Here is an 18,730-nt window from a genome sequence, read left to right on the forward strand (position 1 = left end):
CGACCCTCTCACCCCCCGGGACCCTTACCCTGGCGTTAGTGTGGTGTGACAGCAATAGGCAGGCTCCGGTCAAAATCCCCCCCTCCCGAAGCAAAGCGCAGGGCGAAAATCGGCTCCACATGTCATTAAAATAAAAGTAAATAAAGTGTAATAAAAGTAAACTTACTGCATGTGAATTTTCTTTGAAAAGTCCTCTCTCCCCTCCTCCCGAGGCACGCACTGCGGCTCCCCTGCCTCCCGGGGGCAGCCGACGGCGAAAGCGGCGGGTGGGCGAAAGCATACGGGCGAAAGCGAATTAATGCACGCCCGTACACGGCGGGAGCCGGCGGGCGTGCATTCATTCACTCACCTTCGCCGGCGGGCATGCATTCATCCAGGTGGAGGGAGCCGGCGGCGAAAGCAGCTTCCAGCAGCCCCCGCCGGCGGTGAATGAATGCACGCCTGTGTACGCCTGTGCGTGCAATTTGGAAGCTCAAGGCGTGATGTCACGACGTTTGACGTCACGGCGTGTGACGTTGGCATTCGCTAATGCACTGCCTTGAGCGCCCAAATTGCACACACAGGCGTGCATTCATTCACCTTCACCGGCGGGGGCAGGGGAGCCAAAGCGGCTTCCAGCAGCCCCCGCCGGCGAAGGTGAATGAATGCAATTTGGGCGCTCAAGGCAGTGCATTAGCGAACGCAGACGTCACACGCCGTGACGCCAAACTTCGTGACGTCACGCCTTGAGCGACCAAATTGCACGCACAGGTGCACATTCATTCACCTTCACTGGCGGGGGCTGCTGAAAGCTGCTTTCGCACCGGCTCCCCCCGGGAGGCAGGGGAGCTGCAGTACGCGCCTCGGGAGGAAGAGGAGAGAGAGAGAGGACTGTTCAAAGAAAATTCACATGCAGTAAGTTAACTTTTATTACACTTTATTCACTTTTGTTTTCATTTTCGCCCTGCCTTGCTTCGGGAGGGGGGGGGGGGGGGGAAGAGGACTCGCAATCCCCCCTGGTACCTGTCATTTCAAACGACAGGTACCAGCGCACCCAGGATACTGTATAGGCACTGTATAGCGCTCTATACAGTAAAATGGATTGCGTAAGCCTAACGCTTCATGGACGCAGCTTGCATTTGCAAGCTATTTCAATACAGTATCAAGCGGTAGGTGATCCGAACTGTGCGTGCGGCAAACGCAGGTGCACCCGGCCGTAACACACCTCTTCCTACCGCTCCTTACTGTATCGGCCTGAGAATCTACTCTAGGCTGAAAAGGTAGTCATTTTCACAACTACTTTCTGCTATAAGTCTGAAATCACAGAATGCTGTAACACAGAATGAGAGGAATTTTTTTTTTTTTAACTGGGAAATCTGTTCAACTGAACCTTAGAATTATACAGTAAAGATTAAATTGTTATCTTAAGCAAACTCCCAATTCAATCATGGAAAGTTCTGTAATACTCTCTGGCAGGAAGCCAATGGCCAAAGCACTCCACATGTGAAGGAACAGAAAGTAGGGCAGGCCATGCTGAGAAGCAGGGAACACTGACCTAGCCCCACCCAGTGATCAGCATAGAGAACAACAAAGCAGAGAACAAAGCAAGAGAAATCTTTCCTCAGGAGGAGTGGAGCTGGCAGATATCATCTCACTTTTACAAAAAGGATTCAGAGTCAAGAAACAAGCAGTAAGGACCAGGTCTTCCAATAAACATTTTCTCATTGTGGCTTCCACAGGGACTTAGCTTATCATCTTTGTCCCATTCAGGTGCTCCACCCTCTTGTTCTCCCCTTAGCCACAGGAAAGCCTTTACTTTCTTCCCCCCCTTGCACAGGCTCCATTCATGCTTTCCCTGTAGGTCGAAAATCCAATACCCTCAACACCCAGGAAGTCCAGCAAAGATATTTTAATGATTTCAGGCAGGACTGGTCAGAAATTACTTGAAAGATTTTCCAAACAGTTGCTGCAATAGTCTGGAATTATGCAAATATTAGTTAACTAATCAACTTACAGGTAACGAGCAACAAATACTAGTTTTCTAAACCTAAGAATCTCAGTTTCTGGGCTCTGGAACCTTTGCAGGTTGTGATACCTTTAATTCAAGCAGTACAGGATTTCCTCAAAGTTGATAATGCACATAAACTTTGGAGAAACATAGATTCCTTTACTTACAACTCATCTTCGAGCTTCAAAGGAATGTGGCAGGAAGAATTCCAATCAAAATTGGTTCATCATCTCTACTATTATTTTAACAGTATAAAATGTTTTTTTAAAAATTAAAACATTTTGTAATCGCAATAAAGAACTCCAACATGGAGGTTGGAAGTGGGATACTGGCATTTTTTGAAAGACTGATGACACAAGATGAATAGTTGCCACTAATGGACACCCTGTTCTCTCTTATTGCTCAAGCACAGCTCATCTTCCCTCAAAAAAGATAAATCAAATATCAGCATCATCTCTGTATGAGCAGTAAGGCAAGGAGTACTCTGTTCCAAGGCTCCTATCTCGATTCCAGGTAAACTGAATCCCAAGAATGGAAAAATTATTTTTGTGGATGCTTGTAGCCTAGCCAACAGAAAAGCAACTTTTATAACTTTATAATGTACAATAGAGACAACTATGTTTTCTTCCAACCAGAACAGTTGAAAAGTTTTGTCGAGTCTAAAAAAGCTCTACTGCAAATTAGCAGCACTTAATGAAGTTCATCAAGAAAAGATGCAGAAGTTTAGTAGTGGCCTTGTTTAAAATTATATTTCTTGTATTATCTCCTTAAATTTCCAAGTACACCACCGTCCCACATATTTGGGGTCTAACGGGTAGTAAATATAGAAGATATTTCAGGGAATTTTTTTATTATCCTGTATTTTGTTACATTATTATTTCTGATTTGTCATACCATGTTTCATAGCGAAGTGGATGCTTTGTATGTTATTGAAAATTAATAAAGCTAAAAGAAAAAAAAGAAAAGCAACTTTTTAGTTTCCTATGATCCAGCCTATAGAAAAAGCACTTGACTCAAGAATGAAATTCAGGTCTTTTTGTTAACTATGTGGAACACCAGTCCTTTTGGGACTGGTACCTGGTGTTCCCATTCCCGTCTGATACTTAACAAGCCTTCTGTTCATTTTTTTTTTTTTTTTTTTTTGCAACCTGTTTATCACTTTACTTAAATGCGTTTTACTCTGCTTCTTAATCATTAGCGTGTACTTTCTAATTCCTTCAACTGTGCCTTAGAACAATATCAAAGAAAAAATAGGTCTAATTACATCTATCTAGTTCAATTGTTAAGCACCGTTGCTAGTCGTTTTGTTAATTGTAAACTGATGTGATGTTACTAAATGAATGTCAGTATATAAAAACTGCAAATAAATACATAAATAAATTTAGAAAGAGCACTCCAATAACAAACCCCAATTTGTCAGCGTGTATCTGAAGAACATCTCCATGCTTTCCTCTCTGCTAAGTAAAACAGCACTACCCGTTCTGCAACCTTGGGTGAATTAGAGTGCTTGTCATTTCCTGTTTGGCCAACCGAAATGATGAAATCAGGACAAATCTTTACATTATCTTCAATCCTGCCAGGAGATCCAAGCTAGAGACATCAAATGCAGGCCATGGTGAAACCTATTCCAAGGATTCCATAATTATGGGCAACAATATCACTCTGCACAGAACCACTTTCTCAACCAGTGAACAAAACCAGAAATGGAATTAGCATACAATTCTCACAGCTATGTGTTATCCTAGAACCCCTGATAATTTAGACTCCCATGAGCTCTGAGGTACACAGTGATGCGTTACCTATTTCTGATCCCAAAAAACAAATTAGGACCACTCGCTCCATTCATTCTGCCATATTGTGCTGGTCAAAGATCAGAGGCCCTTTCAAAGGTAGCTTATTCAGTCTGGCCTTGTACACCGAGTTTGCTGACCAGTTTCTCAACCATAACAGACGTCTGGCTAGCACCATTGTTGCCACATGCTTAGACAATATTCTAATTATATCACATAAGGTATCGGCTAAAATGCTGCCTCTGACTCTAGGTTGGCTGTCTCCTTGCCATCTTTGCGATACTTCCTTTTCTAGCTCCGAGGGAGATTGTTGGATCCAGCGAATCATTGCTCAGACCACATACCAATGCCTGAAGCTATAGACCTGCTAGCTCAAATGACTTCTTCAGCAAGAATTCCATCTTTCTGTCCTGAGGGTCTTTCAATGCTGTGCCTCCCTCAATCAGAATAGTAGTCTTCCGCATGACTAATGCTTGCAAGGCATTTTAAATAAGCATTTTTCATTCTGTTGGAGCAGATACAAAGCTTCTATAGGCTTTTTAAACCTTAGCGTAGAGTCTGGGTTGTCCCATTCAGCCCCAATCATATCTCGAATAGACAAATGTACGGGAAATGCTACAGTAGGCTTATTTATCCTTGCTAGGATAGGATCCCTTGTAGGTGCCACATCCTTTGGCTGCTCCTCACTCATTCTCAAGGCCTATGAGACTCTCATAATGAGAGCTTCCAGCTCCTAAATATCAGCCAAATCCTCCGGAGCTGAAGAGGTCCGCTTCCCTTACTTTGCTTCCTCCCATAAGTCCCACGCAGTTATCCCTTTATCTCCCAGGTCACAGAGGGCATCCAGGGACAGCAATAGCTCCCTTATCGGAGATCCCTGCTCTGTTTCCAACTGGAGCCCCTTCAGTCTGGGTCCTGTTCCAGGAGGTAGTTTCCTGGGAAGATCAATTCCCCTCTTACCATCTTTCATCTCACAATAGGACTTGTTCATAATAAGCATGCATTCTGTGGAAAATTCCTACCCAAGGGCAGCTTTTGCTCCTATTCCTTCCATAGGCCTGCGTGCGAGAATTCTGATGCAATTGATGACTCCTGGGACTGTGCAGCAGCCGCATTCCCAAATAGCAACACTGCAGCTGTACTCGCATGGGGCTCCAGTGCTGACTGTTACACCACCCCTTCCTCCATGGCACAGAGTTCTAGTTCCCTCCTGCAAGCCTTGCAGGAGGAGCCAGCCATGCTAGGCTGCTGGCATGCACTGCACATCTCATGCATTTCCTCCCCCTCTCCATACATGTGTGTCTTTTTGGGGAACCAGCAGAGGAGCCCAAGGAGAAGGGGGGATGAAGAGACTCTGTTCTGCTCACCATGGTCCTACAGTATTAGTTTTTTTTTTTTTTGTTTTTTTTTTTTTTAATTAAATTGGAAGGCTTTAGCTTTTGCTATCTTCTTAAGGCAGGGAATTTCAGATTCCAGAGAGACCCTGGTGCCTCAGGGAAAGAAGATTGTCATCTATTGTCCTTAGACTTGGTCCTGGCTAGCACTGGTGAAAATCAACCTGCCTTAGGTTGTTGCCCCAGGAGCCCACATCACTTTACTGTTGAACCAGACTGAACTCCTACGGTCTGCTGAAGGCAGAGAACTACTGATGACATCCTCTGCTGTACCAGACTATATAGAGAATAGGGACATCAGTGCAAATGTTTTGCTCTCTGCCACCATCTGCTGGTAGGAGGGCCTAATCCCCATCAGGGAACAATAAGTTTAGAATGGTCTGGCAGGATAAGGAAAAAAAAATCTATAGACAAAAAGAAAAGAACAAAACAACAAAGTCAAAAAATGGACAAAATAAATAAAAATTGTTGCAAAAAAAAAAATAATAATATATAATATATATATATTTTTTTACCCTAAAAATAACTTGGCTACTATGCAAATTTTCTAAAAAAATGTTTTACACCAAAGTAATATTAATTCCCATTATACACACCCATTATTTTTCTCAGCTGCTTTATCACAGTTTAGACAAAGATTACACCGTCTGATCAGAGATAATTTCTCCAGGTCTCTTTCCCCATTTGGCGACTGCTAGTTTCTCTCCTTCAAACAAGTAGTTGGCCCTTTAATTTCTACACCCAAAATGTACTTCCAAACATACAAAAACAAACATAAAAATTGTTTGACAAAGCATTCTTCAAGAAAAGGATTGTTTTCTTTCCTACTTCAAAGGTTGTACTGAGATAAATTTCTTTAATGGATCTCATCCAGTTTGCAGCATAGACACAGAAAGAGCACTCAGCCTCAGGCTCCGTCGGCCTGCTCTTGGAGAGTAGCAGACTGCCTGTATTCTCTACATCAGTGTTCTATGCTGTGAAATTGTGCTGAGGTTTGGGGAGGATTTGTGGTTTTCTGGGATAAAGCTGTTTACTTTTCCAGGTTAGCAGGTTCTGCATCCTTTGACACTGAACCACTAAGCCACTACTTATCCCTGGGCGTTAGCATCATGGAATCTGTCTTGTGTCTACTATTTGGGATCTGGACAGATACTTGTGATCTGGTTTGGCCACTGTTGGAAACAGGATACTGGGCTTGACAGACCCTCAATCTGACCCACCATGGCAATTCTTTTGAACTGTAGACCTCCAGGGACATGATAGAAGGGGTTTTCAGGAGCCCCATATTATTTTATGAAACCAAAAAGAGTATCTCGTAGAGTTGAGCAGAACTAACAGAACCTTTTGGAAAAAAAAATTCAAACTTGTTTATATTAACCACCTAGAATTGTAAAGAGGCAGATTACAAAATCTGTTAAACAAACATTAAAGTTTTAAGCTTTCAAATGCTAAAAGCCTTATAGTAAAGCCAGCTTCAATTTTGACATTGCTTCCTATCCATGCAGCTCTCCACTTACGACACTTTTATACAGCATTAACAGTATATACAGAACTCTAAAAGAAACAAAATGTACTAAGAGGCCAATATTCAGCAAAATTTATCCGGCTAAGTGGCAGCAGCTGAATATCTAATTGTGATCAGCAGTGGCCACTTAGCCAGATAAGTGGATAACTGTGGATAAGTCAGACCTAATCAATAGAAGGTTTAAAGTTAGCCGGATAAGACTTAACCTGCTAACTAGCAATGTTTACAGGAATATTCAAACAGCATAGCCATACTGCCTAAATATCCTTTGTAACTTAGACAGATCAGTCTTATCCGGCTAAACTATTTATCAGGATAAGTTTGAATATAGTTAACATATTCCTTGAAGCTAAAATAGGAAAAAGTTTTACATCTGTTCAACGAGAGAAAAAGATGTACAAGAGAGAAAGGAGGATAGGGTTACTTGTATAAACTAGTAGAAGGAGTAGTCCACAGCAGGAGAAATGTCATAAGGACTCTTTATAGACCTGTCAGGGCATGGAGAGGGTGAGTCTGGTGCAATGTGAGGAGGTTCCTGTAGTAAGGATCAGCAAGGAAGATAGTTTTGCTTGTGTGTGTGTGTGTGTGTGGGGGGGGGGGGGGGGGAGGGAAAGTGCAGAGGGGATAGTGAGCTGAGGGAATAAGGAAGACACTGCTCCCTCCCATGAGAGTTGCCCTTGTAGAAATTACTAGGAGGAGGAAGGATTCCCTGGTGCCATAAACCATGCAAATCTGATTAAACTGGAAGCTATTTTTGCTCTGGAATTCATCAGCAACTTTTAAGCTTTCTCCAGTGTGTACTGCACAGCACATGTGAAGGGTGGTAATGGGAGTTATAAACAAATTACAAGAACAAGCAACAAACTGACTTTTTTTGTTCTGGGGTTCCTTGTTTTTGACCTTAAAAATACCATTCATCAGAAATTAACCCTGAACACTACACCCAAGACATGCACACAGATGTGTGTACACACTCACAAATTAACTCATTCTTACAGATTCAAGCCTCTGGTTGACAGGGAAGCTTAGATGAGAATCTTGGACAGCACAGCAGGCATTTCACAAACATTTTTGTGCTTAGATGATTTTTTTTTTTGGGGGGGGGGGTGTCTTATCCACCCTTGCTTAGAGGATAGGAGGAATGCAATCTTTAATCAGCAGCCCAGAAATCAGGAACAATTGACAGAATCCTGGTGCTGAATCAGGGAAAAGATGCAGAACCACCATGAAATGAAAGTGAAAGATCCTCCAAGCTGCCACATCATTCTCTCTTCAGTGCAAAGGTTAGTGGATCCCACTGATCAGGCTCTTACTTTTGAAATAGTATTCTGCATACTACACTCTTAGGTTAAACATAAGCCACTGCCTTCCTCTTTCCATTCCTTTCTCCGTAGCCTTTAAAACATGGCAGAAACAAAGCAAGCATTGTAATTTATCATGAGACTACAACTAGTCATGCCTTACTGCTTTATTTCTTTACACACACAGGGTCTTCTGCAGGCCCCACTAACATCTGTCCAGGACTGTCAAGCAGAAGGTTTTGGGTTTTTTTTTTAAAAAAAGGTCCTCACTCAAAAACTAAACTCCAATAAAGTATCTAATGTGTAAACCGAAGTGGTATGCACTAGTGCATGAACTCCGGTATATAAAAGCCTTTAAATAAATAAATAAATAAAATAAATAAAATAAATAATGAAAGCCAGCACCACAAGGAACAGCTGCAAACACAGACTCCGTCACCATATAAGCATGGGGCACCTTCTGCGGAAATTAAAAAAAAAAAAAAAAAAAAAAAAAAATGAATATTGCACCTGGTGATCATTTAAATGTTCAGACACTCACCTTTCCAACAATACTAAACCCAAAAGCAGTTTTTCCAATGGCTACTGAAATGCTGCCATGTAAACAAATGCATTGTGAAGACTCTCAAAGCAAATACAAACTTTTTCCCCAAAACATGACATGCCAAATCATTTTTCTCCTCTTTTGACAGAAAAATGTAAAAGAACAAAGCAGTGACAGAGTTTTGTTCTTTAAAAACTATTCTAAAGGGCAAAAATCACGAACATATAGGAAGACATGGGTAACCCTTTTTCTGGATTTTATGGTAGACCAGAGGGCTCAGAAAAGAATTTCTCTTGGGGCTATCTTCTTTTGCCACCTCCCCAATTTTCCCAAACCCCAAGGAACAGATTCTTCTATGGGGGACAAGTTTAACCTTTAAGGCCCAGGCGGCGAACAGGAATCCTCCCTGAGGTGTGTTACTGTCCCTTTTCTTTGTGTTTGTACTTCAGGAACAGTCAGGGCACAGAATGGGTGTTCAGAAAAACTTTACTTTGATTTAACAGAATTAAAATAAATGTCTAATCAATATGTTACTTGTATTGCTTCACATCTGTGGTCCATCTGGGTCATTCATGAGAACTCGCTCTCTTTATCTCCTGTGCAGGTGTCCTGTTCACTACTCTCTGGAGACAACTCACCACTTAGTACTCTGTGTGGGCAAGTGTCCCAGCTGGGAAGGGAAACCTATTGCAAGGGCTCCCATAAATCCCAAAACATCTCATGCCTGCAGTTCAATGGGAGTCCCTGATTTCCCCCTGCTGGTGTCCTGCGCTCCACAGGGTGGAGCTCAGGTAGGGCTCTCCAATTCGATCTTGAAACTCTTCTCTTCTAGACTCCTTCTGTAGTTGACCTCTTAGGGGGAAAGACCCTTTTTTCTGGACATTGTATGAGCAGGGCTTTCATAGCCCAGCCACACAGTGAGGAGGGGGTGGTGCAAAATCCTCCCCATTAAAAACACAACTTTGCACAAAATCCAGAACTTCACTCCTGGATGAGGAGTCACTGTAGTCCTCTCACTGGCTGGGAGGAATAAACAGGTCTTCTCCTCCCTGCTCTGAGGTTATGGGGGTTGCCTCACCAGCAAGAACAGGATTTCACCAGGGCAATGTTGAACTTGAGAAAAATGTCTTGCTAAAGTCCTCTCTACTCCCAGGAAGGGATAAGCCCCTACCAGGCGAAGGGTACACTGGAAAAAGAGTAACCTTCTAATACAAAACCAGAACAGGAGCAAAACAGCACCTAACTCATCAAAACCCAAACTCAACAGACCTCACTGCTCCTAGCCCTCCCCCCCCCCCCCCAAAAGGCAGCGAGCAATCCATCACAGACAGCCTCAGAGGGAGGTGCTGCAGAGACTGGACCGCCCCTCTCGCTATCACCTACCAGAGCAGGGATCTAAGGCCATCTAACTGGCAACCAGGAGCCCTCACAAATGAATGGGACACAGCCACCATGGATTTACACAAGGGAAGTCTTGCCTCATCACTCTGCTACATTTTTGAAGGGGTTAATAAAAATGTGGATAATGGCAAGCCAGTAGATATAGTGTAGTTAGATTTTCAAAAGGTGTTTGACAAAATCCCCCATGAGTGACTCCTGAGAAAAATAAAGAGTCATGGGATAGGAGGCAAAGAGTAGAACTAAATGGTCAGTGGAGAAAGGTAAACAGTGGAGTGCCTCAGGGATCTGTACTGGGACCGGTGCTTTTTAACATATTTATAAATGATCTGGAAAAGGGTATGACAAGTGAGATGATCACATTTGCAGATGACACAAAATTATTCTGAGTTGTTAAATCACAGGCAGATTATTTTTGTTTCTTTTTATTGTCTGATTACATTAAACTCAATATGCAAGTACTTTCATATCCGTGAACTTTGCAATGAATTTTCAAAGGGTGATTTCCCTTTTAAAGTTCTCAAATATTGACAATGGTTCAAAAGCAAGTGCATACTTTACTCCTACTTTATCTCCAGGTGCAATAATGCGGGGAAAACTATGCGTGTGCTGCTTTTGACACTGTTGATCATCACCTACTCCTTGATACTCTGTCTTCAGTTGGATTTCGGGACTCTGTCCTATCTTGATTCTCTTCTTACCTCTTCCATCGCACATTTAGTGTTTCCTCTGGTGGTTCCTCCTCTACTACATTCCACTATCAATTAGTGTGCCTCAGAGTTCTGTACTGGGCCCTCTTCTCTTCCCCCTATATACTAATTCCCTTGGTAAAAAGCAGATTGTGATAAATTGCAGGAGGATCTGGGAAATTATTTTAAGCAGTTATTTACTTTACCTGAAGAACTTTGTACCACGATAGAAAGTAGTGGAGCAGAGAATCACCAATATTACTAGTGTACAGTAATTATTTGATATAAGGCCTATAAGTTTTGAAAATAAATAGGCCATTTGTCTTAGCCTGCTTATAACAATAAACAAGTCTTGAGATCAGATAAATGAAAGAGCAGTTATTCAGGAGGCTAACTGAGCAGGTATAAGAGAAAACAGGACAGTAGCCACACCTAACTGTTTGCTGATGTGATAAGGACAGACAGTTGGGGCCTCAAGAAATCATGGGAGAAGCCCAGAAAAAAAACTGGAACTAGGTCAAAGGTCAGCAGAATCAACATAAAAAGACTCACTTCAAGCTAACTGTTTGAAATCAGAGAAAGAACAGATCAGAGGAAAAGCTTGTTGAACATTACAGTGGTTAATGAAGTTCCTGATGAACTGTTCCTGGTTTTCCAGCGTTGTGTTTCTGTCTTTCCAAAGATAAATAAGTCTCACATTGGAAACTGTGAGGGGAAGTATCTTTGTATATATTCTTTAATGAAAACTCTAATCTTGTATGCTTTTATTGCTTATTCTCAGACTTCTAAGTGTTGTGTATTATATAACAAAATAACCAGCAATTTTCCTACCCACTAAAAAGGACCTTGCGAGACTGGAAGATTGGGCATTTAAATGGCAGATGAAATTCAATGTTGACAGCTTTAAAGTGATGCACATGGCAACTGGGCTCAGGTTTGCAAGAGTCAAGAGAAAATGCAGTCTGACATCTGGTGGATTAAAGGATTTGAAGGATGAAGGGCAGCCAGTTCCATATTGCTTATGCTAGATCACAAGGAAGTTTGGGGGGGGGGGGTTTAAATAGAAATATAGATTAATATTTGTGAAAACTGAATATTACATTGGATACAATTTGAGAAGCTTTAACAACGTTGTTCTTCCAACTTGATTAATTTGTGCTTCAGCAGCTGAGTCAGTCAGTCATTACAGAGTTGTCAAAAAGACAAAATTACCCAGCTTAGTGCAAAATTTGAGGATTTGGAAATATGTTTTTTTTCAATCCATTGCAACTTACTATTACTTTCAGACAAAACCAGATGGATTCATCCTTGTCCTTAGCTCCAAGACTTATTACCGTATTTTTCGCACTATAAGACGCACCTGACCATAGGACGCACCTAGGATTTAGAGGAGGAAAATTAAGAAAAAAAAAATTCTGTCCCCATGATGGGCTCTCCCCCCTGGTGGCCGTCCGTGGGATTTTTTTTTTTGTTTTGTTTTTTTATAGTAAGGCAGAGAACATCCACACAGGTACTCACACTCACTGGTTTTCTGTCCCTCACATACATACATAGGCTCTTTCACATTCACTAGCTCTCTTCACATATACACATACCCACAGACAATCACACACTCAGACTCTCCCTCATACACATCTCTCTCACACCAGTTATTTTAAACTTTCATGACTGCTCCAGAGTTCAATAATAAATAGTCAGGGCTATATTACATTGATTAGGAGAGCAATTGCTCCTAATATTTCAACAGGTAGTCACTTAATCAGCACAGGCAGTAATTCTATTTGCTGGTCTGTGTCATGTGTCCTCCATCCCAGGCAGTATACCACCCCCATGACCCTCCAATACATCCAAACCACAACGAGTGAAGTTCTTACTTTGGACTGCAAGTGAGAGCCTCCGACGGCAGAGCCCGAGCTCCCCGCCGGTTCCGGGTGCATCTCACTGCGAGGGTCGCCGCGGCGCAGGTCAGTCATCACCTGTTTGAACCGCGTGGGCTACGGAGGCCCCTCCAGTTCAAACAGATCCCTGCCGGTCTGCTGTTCCCGCGGTGCAGCTTGCTGCGAGGGTCGCCGCGGCGCAGGTCAAATGCCAGCCATCTGAACTGGAAGGGCCTCCATAGCCCATGCAGGTCAAACAGGTGATGTCTGACCTGCGCCGCGGCGACCCTCGCAGCAAGCTGCACCGCGGGAACAGCAGACCGGCAGGGATCTGTTTGAACTGGAGGGGCCTCCGTAGCCCATGCAGGTCAAACAGGTGATGTCTGACCTGCGCCGCGGCGACCCTCGCAGCAAGCTGCACCGCGGGAACAGCAGACCGGCAGGGAGCTCAAGTTCCGCCGGCAGAATACACACGCCTACACCACCATGCTGATTGGGCGGAGTTGGGAGGAGGCGGGGGACGGCGCGCGAGAGGGAGAGCTGCTACATTCGCTCCATAAGACGCACCCACATTTTCTCCCCATTTTTTGGGGAAAAAAAGTGCGTCTTATGGAGCGAAAAATACGGTATATCCTCTACGGGAGAATGATCTAGGCTCATAATATAGCATAATTAATACAATTAATATAATTATCCTGGGCTTCTTTGAGCATTAAGTTACTTTGAATTTGATTCTTTTTCTTTTGAGTGGGTTCCCCCTCTTACTAGACTATTGGCAATGTATTAGAGTTAGGTTAAATTTGGAATCATAATATAATATGTCATTTTCTCTATGCATTGATCTGTACAAGATTTTTCATGGCTGTAATTTTGAAAATTCTATAACTAAAAATGTTTTAAAGAAGCTAAAACTTTCTACTGCCTTACAGTGTCATCTTCAGAGTAACAAGACGACATCTGTGGTCTCTTCTTGGACTAATACCATTGGATTTGCATCCCTGTGTCAGTATGCAATTAAAAGCTTGGCGCTCTCATCACAAATTGTCATTGAACCTTAAAGAAACTGAATTAATAATATTAGGATGCCCACAATATCAAATAACCCCAACCTTTCATTTTGATACTCATGAGCTATCAATACCCAAGAAAGTGCAAGACTGAAATATTTTCTCCATCCTTCCTTGTCAATGTAATTACATATCAAAAGTATTGTACAAAATTCTTTTGTTAAACTATGACTAATTGACCACCTTAAATCACTTTTAGATCCAGACTTTAGAAGAGTTCTTCAGTCATTATTTAAAACATTTGCATTCTGCTGATCTACAATTCACAGCGAATTACATTATCACACACATATATTCAGAAACACAAAATAGACAACACATCCACAAAAACAAATACAAAAGGGCATGAACAAAACAATCAACACCAGATATAAATCAAAACAGATCAGCAGCATTGCAAATTAGGTAAAACCGGCATAGGTTTAAAAATATCTAAAACTATCAGTAAGTTAAAAGCTAGGAAAAAACAGGTGAGTTTTTAATAATCTTCTAAAGCAAAGTAAGTCAGGCCCTGCCCTGATCTCTTCAGGTAGTTCATTCCACAGAACTGAGGCAGCTGTAGTGAACATTCATTAATTCTTAATTCTCTTGATTACTTTATGTAATTCACTATAAACAGACCTTCCTCAGAATACAATTAAATCCCATTAAATAATCCAGAATTATGCTGCACGTATGCTCACTGGAACTGCTATTCATAAACATATTTCCCCTGTATTACAATCTTTACATTGGTTACCTGGGCAGTGGCTGTCGCAAAACATAACTTCCTCAACAATGTTACTGCTCCCTGCATTACCTCAACATTGTTATATGTTCCTTCATGATCTTTATGCTGTGCTAGTCAAAACCGCCTGCACTTTGGAGTTCATTTTCCCTTACTTTGCAGAGCATAAAAAGGACCCCAAGATTTTTGAAAAGCTGTAAAGACAGCTTTTTTTAAGGAAGCTTTTCCAGCAATGTAACTTAATGTATACCCCTGTATAAATTCTCATTGCATTTTTAGATAATGTTAAAGCAGCCACTGTATCATATTGTCTGTATTGAGTATGTATTTGTTAATTTCTATTATGTAGGTTTTTATCTACTCTACCCTGACCGAACCTTGGAGGGAGTGGGAAACAAGCAATTTTGAATAAATATACTTTTTTTCTTTATTTCAATGACAAGTATCCTACCTACAAAGACTATTTTAATAATTTCTCTAGGATCAAGGCAGCTACTAAAACTTTGTACCAAGTCTTGACGCATGAACTGAAAACTGCACCAATCTAATGTAGACAAAGGTAGGAAGAATATATCCTAGGGTTACATAGGGCCATTGGAAATTCCAACATTAAACAACATTAAAGCAGAAAAGAAAAGAGAAAGAAGTACAGCTTCCCACAAAATAATGAGCACAAAAATCTCTGTACAGTTATATATGAGAAACAGCAGCTACAGAAGCAAACTGTGATATCACGTGATCCAATCAAAAAATATATTTGACCAGATCTCATACTGAGTATCACCAGAGCAACTCTACACACGTCTGAAACATTGCTAAAGGGTGTTATTTCTTTGGCTAAAACCTGCTCCGCCCTTTCTGAGCATGCTCACAGATTGGTCATCCACTATTTTATGACATTTTTGCTTAGACTATTACACAGGCTAATGCAATAAAGTGCATTTAGCTGAACACAGTTTTACCAGCACTTGAACACAGGAAGGAATTTCACGTGAACAAAATGTGCATTTAAAACTCTGTACTGTTTTAGCACCCTCACATGGAAATCCCATGCAAATGAGGGCATTATACACCGAGTACTCTCCAATTCAGAGAGGTGCTCTTGGCCTAACCCAGGTTCTCTTATCGCTAGAAACTTTACTCTTGCTCAGAGATGGAATTATGTTTCCAGCGCTGCTGTCACCTCGCAAACGTTCAGGTCACATCTAAAAATAATCACAGTTCTAATCTAGAATACATGTTCTGTCTGTGCACCTTATCCAGCCTCCTTTCTCTTCCCTGATTTGAGGTGGCTACCAGGAGTAAGCACTGAGATCTTCCTTTTGTCCACTCTGCACCACCAAAAACCGCTTTTGTGTGTGTGTGTTGTGTGTATGTGTGTAAGAGACTACCTGGAAAGATAAAAGAAACAGGAGCAGAAAACTGATCACTCCTCTCATATATTGGAGCCTGTAATAAAAGGACATTGTGCTGGATAGGCTTCAGTCACATAGAACAGTGCTAAAGTGGTCTGTCTGGCTCTGAATCCAACAGTTTGGAGACTCCTAAGAATGCAAAGGGTCTCTGATCCAGAATAGCAGAGGGGAGCTCTGTGTTTTCCAGAAGCAGAAAGGAAAGGTGGATAGGCTATGCACAGTACATCTCATTAGCACTCTGTGGTGGCTCCCCCAAGTTAAAAAGGGTATTTAGCCTGTGCACACTTTAACTTGATATATGCACATTTTAACTCCCGATGTATTAGCACTGCATTAGAGTATTGCATCAGAAGTTAAAAAAAATGTAACCTGAATTTCAGGGCACAGTTTTAACACACGGGTTACTGCATCAGCCTGGCAATTTGTTCTTCATAGGCTACCCACTGAACTGTCTTTCTCCACAAAATATGGTCGCACACGTTAATCTTTCTTCAGTATTGACCATGCAACCCCTCTTCTCAAGTTATCACACTGGCTCCCTATCTGCTTCTGCATACAGTTCAAGCTTCTCTTACTCACCTTTTCACTCTATGCAGCTCCTCATTAATTATTCTCTTCTACACCTTTCCTTGTAAACTTCATTCATCCAGCAAGTCATTTTTACCTGTACCCTCCCGACTCTGGTTTTTACACATTGCTGTGCCATATACCTAGAACCGATTTCTGTGTCAGAGGATCCTGCTCCCTCTCTAGCATACTCAAAGTTCAGTCTAAAACCTCACCTTCCTGAGCCTGCTTTTAAATCCAAAGCATATCTTCACAATAAATAAAATTTCCCATACGCTTTTGTTTATAAATGCATGCGTGTCTCTCATGCATATCTGTACAGCACTGACTTGTCTATTAGCGTTTTAGAAATGGAAAATAGTTGAAGTAGTAGAATTGACTTATTTCTCTTCTGTATTCAATTATTTTTTTTACTTTAGAACCTCAACACATTATCAGGCCAATAAAGTTAACCTAAACCGAATTCAGACTCAGGAAAGGACTTCACACTGCAGCGAGGACGTACCCTACGGCTGAAACCCCCCCGAGAGCTGCCCTTTACAATGCCGTGTGCAGGAGACAGCGCGACTCTCTCACAACCGGCGCAGGACTTCCAAAACAAAACCAAAAAGGAGGCAGCGGCCTCTCCCCCCAACTACCGCAACCCCCTTACCCCAAGCTCTGGATCTCCCCTGAGCTCCGAGACCTCTCACGCCAATCCTGCAGTCGCTAGCTTGCGATACCGCAGCAATATCCGGGATACCAAGTCCCCGCCGCTGCCTAGCAACGGAGTCGACTTCCGCCCTCCGATGACTCCCATTGATTCCAGCGGCTGCCAGCTATCTTCCCAGTGTCCAATGAGATGGAAGCATGGTCTGCCCGGTACCGCCCCACCCTGCGAGACCTACGTGAACCCCCGCGCCTGCGGGTCCTCTTTCCTGCTGAGCGTCTGGCGAGGCGCGTGTGTGGGGCGCAGCGGTCGCCTGGTGCTTTGCCAAAGATTGCAGGACGCAGAACCGCTGCCGACAGCATTCATTAAAGTAGTTTGGCTGGTGGCTGCCGTGTTAGTCCACTTGAATGTACAGAAATAACGGTTAACAAATAAAAACAAAAAAAATATATATATATATCGGGTGATGCCTTTTTATTGGACTAAATACGGAGGATAATGTTTTGGTTGTTTGTTTTGTAGGCCCTTAGGGCAGTTCTTTCTAGTGCAAAGAGCTGGAACAAAATTGTTTTCTGTTTGCAGGGAAAGCTGTAAAAGTTTCGACCTCCCTAGCATACGATGCAAGAGTAAAAATATTGTCCCTGCTAACATACGGGCCGATGTAGTAAAAAACGAGGGAGAGCAGGGGCTAGTGCCCGCTCTCCTGTGCGCGTGATACAGTAATTTAATTTATTTCATTTAGGACCGGCGGTAAAAAGAGGCGCTAGGGACACTAGCACCTCTTTTCGGACAGGAGCGTCGGCTGTCACCGGGTTTGACAGCCGACACTCAATTTTGCCGGCGTCCGGTTTCCGAACCCGTGGCTGTCAGCGGGCTCGAGAAGCGACTCCGGCAAAATTGAGCATCCAGTTTTCAAGCCGCGGGCCTATTTCAAATTGTTTTTTTAAACTTTTTTAAAGTTTCGGGACCTCCGACTTAATATCGCCATGATATTAAGTCGGAGGGGTAAAGCTAGCATGTCCAAATGCCGGCTAACTGTATTGGCCCACAGATAGAATCAATCTAAAAGTTTGGAAAAAGGGCTAGTGCTGGATGTATAAATTCAAGGCTGTAGTTGCTGGGGGCCTTAACAGCAACCGTGATCTCAGTGTTTTTTTGGGGCTAAGTTGTGATGTCATTGTTACCCCATGTCACTATGCACCTTATTTTTGCTGGTGGATTTTATTTCGGATGTAGTTATGTCATTGCTGATGGTTAAAGAAGATTTTTTTTTCCCTTTGGTTCTCCATTTTGAATCACTGAAACCCTCGCTCCTGATGAAGTATGGTAGATTTTGGCCACAGATAAGTATTTTCTTTTTTTTTTTTTCAATTTTATTCTTATTGCATTTTAAATTATTTACACAAAATAACATTGTGAATGGAAAAATCAGATGATACTTTTAGCATTTAGCAGTAGTCTCAGCCAAACTTAATACCATCAGCAATAGTACTATGTTCGTATCATCCTAATAATAAGAAATTTGGGAGGCAGATACTAAATACACTTCAGAGCGAACGAATCTTAGGCAAAAGGCAAAAAGAAATAATGGCGGTCGAGAGAATGCCTACTTGTGCCTACTGTACTGTCGTAGTAGCTGCTATACGTGAGCCAATAAAGAAACGTAATTGAGACGGTTCAAAAAATACATAAACAGAGTTTTGAAATTTTACTACACATTTACATGGGTAGCGAATGACAAATTTAGAACAAATAGTTAAAGCTTCCGTCCTTAATTCAATAAACTTTTTCCTCCTCTCC

General features: G+C 42.2%; 1 protein-coding gene across 3 annotated transcripts in view; it reads right to left on the minus strand.

The window, feature by feature from the left end:
- The window catches only part of PAK4 (p21 (RAC1) activated kinase 4), an 88,798-nt gene extending 71,769 nt beyond the window's left edge, over positions 1-17,029 (minus strand). Inside the window, exon 1 of one of the 3 annotated variants that reach the window (XM_029619540.1) lies at positions 16,934-17,029. The gene's annotated coding sequence lies outside the window, so the exon portion shown is untranslated. The remainder of the gene's footprint in view (positions 1-16,933) is intronic. The other 2 variants (XM_029619538.1, XM_029619536.1) reach the window with 2 other exon arrangements.
- Between the last annotated feature and the right edge of the window lie 1,701 nt (positions 17,030-18,730).

The sequence above is a fragment of the Rhinatrema bivittatum genome, chromosome 11 (genome assembly GCF_901001135.1).
Source record: "Rhinatrema bivittatum chromosome 11, aRhiBiv1.1, whole genome shotgun sequence".
NCBI classification, from domain to species: Eukaryota; Metazoa; Chordata; class Amphibia; order Gymnophiona; family Rhinatrematidae; genus Rhinatrema; species Rhinatrema bivittatum.